This window comes from Sparus aurata, chromosome 11 (genome assembly GCF_900880675.1).
Source record: "Sparus aurata chromosome 11, fSpaAur1.1, whole genome shotgun sequence".
NCBI classification, from domain to species: Eukaryota; Metazoa; Chordata; class Actinopteri; order Spariformes; family Sparidae; genus Sparus; species Sparus aurata.
In genome coordinates this window covers 31,680,312-31,688,824 of record NC_044197.1, presented here as the reverse complement: position 1 = coordinate 31,688,824, position 8,513 = coordinate 31,680,312, and positions in this window count along the sequence as shown.

Sequence of the window (8,513 nt, the reverse complement as noted above, 5' to 3'; positions counted from 1 at the left end):
AAGAATATTTTGTTTGTGAAGAAAATAAGAGAAAACTCATATGCGCACACACACACGCAAGCACGCACGCACACACGCACACACACACACACACACACACGCACGCACGCACGCACACACGCACACACACACATACACACACACCTATACACACACACACACACACACACACACACACACACACACCTATACACACACACACACACACACACACTCACAAACACACATAGTCAATATGGCTTAGCTGAAGTCTGGTAATATCCTTTTTCTTTTTGTCATCTCTATTAATGTGCTTTGTGAGTGAGTGTATGCAATCAATTTAGGCCCATTTCCAGCGTATCTGACTAGCTGCTCACTGCTGCTGGATTTTGTGTTTCTGTGACGATAGGTGTGGGTGTGTGCGGCCATGGGGGGCGGATGTGGCACTGAGATGAAGCTCCCTTCACCAGGGGACAGCTTTGTGTCCCCCACTCTCCCCTCCCCTCCTCTCCAGTCCCCCAGAGAGGCAGCAGAGTCATTTGCTCAGTCTTATGATGTCGTCACGGTGTGTTAGTGGCGAGTGGCGAGGCTCTCGCGCCAATCTGTCCCTCCCCATGCCCCCCTGCCGTTCTCCGTCCCCCTGCCGCTCGCCGCCTCAATAATGCTTTGTCCCCCCCTGGCTCGTTGACCCCCCCAACCCCACAATTCTAGCACACAAACCCTCTCCCCTCTCTCCCCCACCCATCATCATTGCTCAGTGGTCAGTGCAGGGGGAAGAGCTGCTGACGCAGGCCGGCAGAGGAAACAAGCTTACCTGCGGATAATCTCCTAAGAGAAATTTCAAGGGAAGAAATAAGAGAGTGAGAAAGGGTGGGAGACAGAGAGAGAGAGAGAGAGAGAGAGAGAGAGAGAGACGAAGAGAGGAAGGATGGATGGAGACAAACTTAGCAAAGTTTTTAGTCCCCGACTTGCTGCGCCAAGCACTTCCTATTCTCCAAGCCAACTTCCCCTCCGTGGTCAAGCACTTACTGCTCTCACAATGCCCTCAGTGAGGAGAGGGGAGAGGAGAGGAAGTCAGGATATATGAAGAAGTTTAAAAACATGCAGAATCTGGACTGATATGTACTTATATTTGGGTGGTTTTTATACCATAAACAAGAACATTCAGATATCAGGATGGAAAATGTTTTGCTGCAATATCATAAAATCAAGTTGTTCTGATAAACATTCTGTTGAAACACAGAATATTTTTCTGGTCATTTTTTAAAGAAAACACGTGTCAGACTGAAGTGCATAAATGCACCAGCCATATGACGACATTTAAAATGATGATTAGGTCATAAAAATAGGAGTTTCCAATGCTCAGCTTGTAATTTCTGCTGATAGAGATCCCTAACTCAAAATAAAAAAAAAACTTTAACCTAAACTTACAGATTTCTTTAGGTTAAGATATTAATACAAACATTTTGGATGATGGAAGTACACACCTCAATATAACATATAACAAATGTGTGCGACTTTTTTCAGAAATGTTCCATTTTGAGTTTAAATTAATATCATTATTTGCTATCTTGAAAAGAATGAGTAAAACCATATACCACTGTCCTGTCTATGTGTTGCTATGATGCTACTGCCACTACATGGCATGTCTTATATTCAGTGTTGCCACATTTACCTTGAAAAAGTAATCTGATAACTGATTACTCCTTTAAAAAGGAACTTAGTTACTTTACTGATTTACTTGTTATCAAAAGTAACTAAGTTAGATTACAAGTTACTTTATTAGTTACATTCAGCAGATGCCAACAACACCCCCCTCCACCTCAATATAAAAATGACAGCAGGTTTTGCCAATGCTCACTTTATTGGAAGTACATTTTTAACAGTAACGCCAAGTAAACAATGTATCGCTTACTTGTTTTGTACAGAAGGCCAGCTTTTGTTGTTTGGGTGGTGGGGGACCTCTTACAGAAGTCGAGGCCATGGCTTTGCTAGCAGCTCTCTGCTTAATACCACCTGGTGCTGCGTAAACTTAATTGTGCTGTGCTGCGACTCCAACTGTTTTTCCAAATTTGTCGTGTGTTTTTGAAGCATGATAGTACTTTGTCGCTAGCAAAGAGTGCACAACGAACCTTAATGTTCTCACCTTTAGCTGACCCAAACTCAAAATAATGACTGTATTTCCAGGTTGAAAACCTGGTGCATCCTTCTCCTTCCTCCATTGTTGTTTGTAATTGTGTCGCGACATGTGTTACACGTGAGTTTTCCTCATGCTGAAAACGTGACTTGTCGCATAGGTGACATCACTCCACGAGATGCAAGAACAAAGCAAAAATATTTATTTTTACTAAGGAAAATGACAAAAATAATATTAACGTGCAGTGACTTGAATAAGTAATTACTGGTTTAGAAATATTAACGCATTAGATTTCTTGTTATTTTAAAAATTGGTCAGATTAGAGAGGCATCTCTGCTTATAATTTGGAAACATATGGAAACACTAGCTTAGCTCTGTCCACTTGTAATGAAATCCGAAAAACAAACAAACAAAAACAGATTCATTCCTCAGGGTACACTGACCCCATATCAATCAGATAATTTTATCTAAGGTAACCTTTAAAATTTAGTTAGCAAATAGAAGTTCATCCTGAAGAATTAACTCTAATGTATCTGTGAGGAAGAAGTGGTTTCAAAGATGGACATTTGAACAGCTGCAAACAGTCTGACTGAGAATCAGTTTGTCTTTTCTGAGGTTATGGCCATACTATTATATAAATGTTTTCATGTTTTTCTAAATGGTTTAATTTATAGAAATGAGATTTCCCTTTAAAGGGACAGTGTGTAATATATCAAGTATTTAGCGCCATCTAGCTGTGGGGTTCTACATTGCAACACTCCTTTGCTCACCCCTCCCGTTCTGAAGACGTTGGAGAAGCTCCGGAAGCTACGGTGGCCCTGATGGACAAGAAACTCATTTTCAAAATATGGACTCTTTCCCAACAGCGTCGAGTATTTCTACTGATTCAAGTAATGAGGTAAAGATGTAGTTAGTTAGATGTTAGTTAGTGACGAGAGCTTTCGCTGAGCTCCCTCTCAGTTCTGCAGTCAAGCTAGCTCTGAGCGAAAACGCGTTTAGCCTCACTACGTAGTACCACGTAGTGCTTTGTGTCCCTCTGGGCAGTCCATAGTTTTTTTTAAACCGGAAAGACATGGCGGCCTCCATAGAGCTTGCCCGTGCTATGTATATTCAGATAGGTAATTCTTCACTCAGGAGGATAAATCAGATTGTTGGCAGAGGTAATTGTACATCAATTAGGACTTACTTATGAACGAATACGTAGATTTGAGTTAATACTCAAATCTTTGTGTATCTGTCCCTTTAAACTCAACATTGTGGTGACTTATCGTCCTCCCGGTGGTCTCACTGATTTCTTTGATGAGATGGACAGCCTCCTAAGCTTCTCCACTGATGATTGCACACCGCTCGTTGTGCTGGGTGACTTCAACATCCCCCCAGAGAAGCTGTACTCACCTGAATTCATCGACTTCTTCTCCACATTTGAACTCACACTCTCCCCCCCTCGAGTTGGTTCCTGACCCACTGGGCCGGGAACCAACACAACCTTGTCTTCACAAGGTTTTGTAGTACCTCGGCACTCTCCGTTACCCCGCTCACTGTGTCTGACCACCAAGCTCTCTCTCTCCCCTCAAAACTCACCACCTCCCTTGCCCCTACAACCCGCACGGTCACCACCTGCCGCAACCTGAAATCCCCCTCTCCCCCTGCTCTCTCCTCTACAATTCTTTCCTCGCTACCATCCACAGACCAATTCGCTTTAATGTCTACTAAGGAAGCCTCCTTCACTCTGCTATCCTCTCTCTCCTCTTTAGACGCTCTGTCCCCTAACCTCCTGACCTGCGTGATCTCTCCCCACCCCCTGACTGTCTGAATCTCTGAGAACCAATAGATCAGTGCTATCCTTGATATCATCCTGATGACCTTGCTCACTACCACCACCTCCTCTCTGACTTCACCTCAACTGTAACAGCAGCCAAATCTGCATTCTACCTGCCAAAGATCAACTCCTATGCCTCCAGCCCTGGCAAACTATTCTCCCTGTCCTATTCTCTTCTCACCCCTCCTACCCCTTCCCCTTCACTGCTGATGACTTTGCAACTTACTTTACCAAAAAAGTAAAAGACATCAGCTCCTCATTTACTCCCATGCCCATCCAGAAAGCACCTCCTCCGACACTCACCTCTGATGGCCTTACTTGCTTCAGCCCTATCTCCTCTGAAGATGTTCTCAAACTAGTGATGTCTATCCTTGCCAATATCTGTTCCCTGGACCCGATTCCCTCCCCCCTTCTCCAAAACATCTCTTGTGACATCCTGCCATTCCTCATCACTCTGACATTCTCCTCCCTCACTTCAGGCATTATTCCAGCTCCTTTCAAGACAGCTTCTGTGAAGCCACTCCTAAAGAAACCCACCCTAGACTCAGTTGGAATGCGCAGTCTACAACTGTCATCCTATCATTCAGAAAATGACCTCCTTGACCCTAATTAGTCAGGCTTCAAGACTGGTCACTCCACTGAGATGGCCCTCCTCACAGTAACTGAGTTGCCCGGTGCCGCCAGAGCCTCATCCTGCTCGTCAGTCCTCATTTTCCTCGACTTATCTTCTGTGTTTGACAGAGTCAACCACCAAATCCTCCTCTTCATTCTGACTGAACTTGGCATTGCTGACTCTGCTCTAACCTGGTTACATCATACCTGACAAATCACACCTTTCAGGTGACATGAGATGGTTCCTTGTTCAAACCCTGATTTCTGGAAACTGGTGTCCCTCAAGGCTCAGTATAAGGACTGCTTCTGTTTTCACTATACTTTTGATCACTAGGCTCTGCAATCACATCACATGGATTTTTCTTACCATTGTTATGCTGACGACACCCAACTATTCTTCCATTTTCCCCCGTCCTCCTCAAACACCCACATTGCGACGCACATCTTAGAATGTATGGCGGACATCTCAACTTGGACAGCTGTGCATCACCTCAAACTCAATCGTAGTAAACTGAACTCCTCTTCATCCCGGGGAAAGACTGCCTTCACATGGACCTATCAGTCTCTATCGAGGATGTCATGGTATTGCCTTTGTTGATGCCAAAGAACCTGGGCGTAATCCTCGACGACGGACTGTCCCCCCAACATCACTATTGTGGCCCGATCCTGCAGATTTGTCCTTGACAACATGCACAGGATCCGGTCTTTTCTCACAAAAGATGCAATGCAACTCCTTGTCCAAGCATTGGTCATCTCCTGCCTGGACTACTGCAACTTCGCTCATCTACATCAGCTGGCCGGCTGGTACCGCCATTGCTCAGAGCAAACAAAGCCCACTCAGCGAAGTCGCGACTCTTCTCTGTTTTGGCACCTCAGTGGTAGAACCAACTTCTGACCGATGTCAGGACTGCAGAATCACTCTCCGTCTTCCATAAAATACTGAAGACTGTTCAGACTTCACCTCGACCCTGCATAGCTTGAGTCCTAATATCATCCTAAAATGAGGGCTTGACAATTGTTTCTATATTTCTTTTTACTCTATCAACAGTGATATGTCTTGGTTTCTCTCTTGTGACAGATATGCTTATTGTAAGTTGCTTTTGACAAAAGTGTCTGCTTAATGCCCTAATGTGAATGTAAATTACAGGGTGAGAGCCAGAGCAGTGTACATGACAACTTTTGTTTTTAAAGCCAAAACAAAACAAAGAAAACAAACCTTTTCTTTGTTTTATTAGATTTAACTTTTCCAACCAAAGATCCCTCTCCTTCTTCACACCTCTGCAGCTGGTAAATGTCACAGATATTCAGAGTTCTGAGGCTAGAGATTTAGTTAAACCTTTCGCATTCTGTTCACTTTGTTCACAAGTTCGTTATTTACTCTCCACGCTGCCTGTAATGTTGAGAATTCAGAATAATGAATCTGGACATTTGCATTAAGAGTTTTGTCTTCTGAAACTCTGCTGGAGTGAAGCTGAGCCAACAGTGAACCAGCGTGGGAGTTGAGAGATTAAAAATGCAGCGAATCAGACCATTGAACCGAGGGTGTGCGTGTGTTTGTGTGTGTGTGTGTGTTCAGAGTTGTGTTCTCTCTCTTTTAATCAAGCCCAACTTTAATGAACTGTCTTTGTGCATCACTTTCATTAGCACATTTACTCAATCAATACACACTGTGTATTCAAGCAATTCAATGAAAACTATAATGTGACGGTTGGATTGGAAAGGAGTAGTGAGTTTGTGTTTGTGCTATGCATGTGTGTGCGTGCATGCTTTTGTGGGTTTTTAAGTGCATGGGTGTTTTTGCATTTTGTGTTTTTCTGTGTTAATTTGTGTATGTGCAAGTGTGTTTGTTGGTATATTTGCATGAATAGATATATTATAGCGTAATTTATGTGTCTAAGAGTGTTATTTTAAGTGCACACACATGTGTTTATGTGTGTGTGCAGACGTACTGTTCTGAACCTTGAAGATGCACAAAGATGCCGCCACAATTAACTTTGTCATTCCTGTTCAGGCCAAAACCGTCAATAGTGATATCCATCACTCAATCTCTATTCATGCTTACTTCTTTTCCCATCAGAGTGCACTGATTAGCCCTCTGACCATTTAATTAATTAGGCTCGGCACTTAATTATGACAAACTGCATTACTGCAGCAGCACGGCGGGGCTCAGGCAGGTTATGTTCGGTAACAATTTGATTTGAGTGAAAATGGGGTGCACTGATGGAGGAGGGGGGGTTTATTGAGCGGAAAGAGACATATGATGAGATTAACAATAATCAGAGCAGCGGGAATAGCCCATGACCAGCTGCGGAGGAGGGAGGGAGGGAGGGCAGGGAGGGCAGGGAGGGTGAGTGAAAGGCTGAGATGGATCAAATTATGTTTTTCTCTTCTCATTAGGATCTGGAGAGTAAAGTAATACTGAGGGAGTGTGTGTATATGGTGTGTTTGTGTGTGTGTGGTTTGGTGGATGGGGATTTAATCTGCTCAGTGCGTCCATGTCTGTTTTATTGAGGCTGAGATAATCATTTAATCTACATTATTACTCTTTGCCTCTTTGTCGGTGTATCAGTGAAAGTTGTTAATCACTTATCCAGATGAGGTAATTCTTATTGTTTATCCTTTAAAGCTTCAAAAAGCTGAAGTTTTTTGAGAAGAGGTTCTCTCAAACCACACAGATATAATTTCGGGTGCACTGACATGGGCATGATCCCTCACTGGCGTACCAAATGCACCACCATTTTTTTTTTTGACAATAGCACAATCAAGTATAGTATTGTTAATGTATTCTAAAATCTCTGTGATTGTGGAAAACAAATTAAGTCCCTGAATTGTTTTGGGGCCCTTATTTTAAGTAAAATATTAATCAAAAAAGTACCAATAAGTTTGATCAAATTAACTTAGCATCATTAAGCACTGAGATCTGGACACACCAAAAAGTGTGATGAAGAAGCTTGGTGACTTGGTGACACTCTAAACACTCACAGACCTTGTTGGTCAACTAACTGCTAACGAGCTAGTGTTTGTCAGTCCCGAGTGAGTTATCGCCGGCAGACATTTTGACAAAAGGACTTTGTCGTTGTTTAACTATTTTTTTGTATGCTAAAACTAAAGTTGAACGTAAAGTCAACTTTATTTTAGCATTTCATTTTCATTTGGTTTTGGAGTGTGTGATCCATTTTAACAGTTTCAAGACAGAAACTTTAATTATATACTTTATTATAAAATGTGTATGGACTCTCCGCTGCTCGACTGCAAGTAGCTCTAGGAGCTAGCTAGCCAAGCTAGCTGGGCGTACGGGAAATATGGCACCAAACAGTTTATACAAGAGACACATTTGTCTGTCTTCAAATAATTTCTTTTTTGAGTCTGTAGACTCAAAGAGTTTGCAGCAAAGGTTAATTAAAAATGAATGGTCCAACATCTAATATGACAATAATATGATAGCTTTTCCTTGTTCAAATGAAAAAAGTCTTTGTACACCTAAATTGAGTTTGATGCAAAATGTTGACAGTGATTTTTCTTTTTTTCTTGATCTCAACAATTCAAGCTGGGAATTCCAGCATTTTCAGCATCCAGTATCACATATCCTCATTGACTGGAGGAAAATGTGTTCAAAATAACTTCATATGATGATCTGTGTGCTTTACTTCTTATGTAGTTATTATTAGGCACTAACAAATACAGTAATTCTCTGTTTACAATCAGTAATTTTGTTTGTATGCATTTGTTTCAAAATATCAGATACAATCTCCCTTGCAAAAGCTATGTATTGCATTTATTTCTCCTATTCTGTACGGGCCAGTCTGAAGCTGAAATAACTGAAGAGCAGCATGATACATTATAGGATCATACATATCAAACTCCTTTACTTTTGTGCATTTCATATCCATATTTCCCTGACAAAATGTCCTGTTGTAAAGCTGTTTGAGGAGGGTATTTAAAGGGATGAACTCTAATTCAGACACA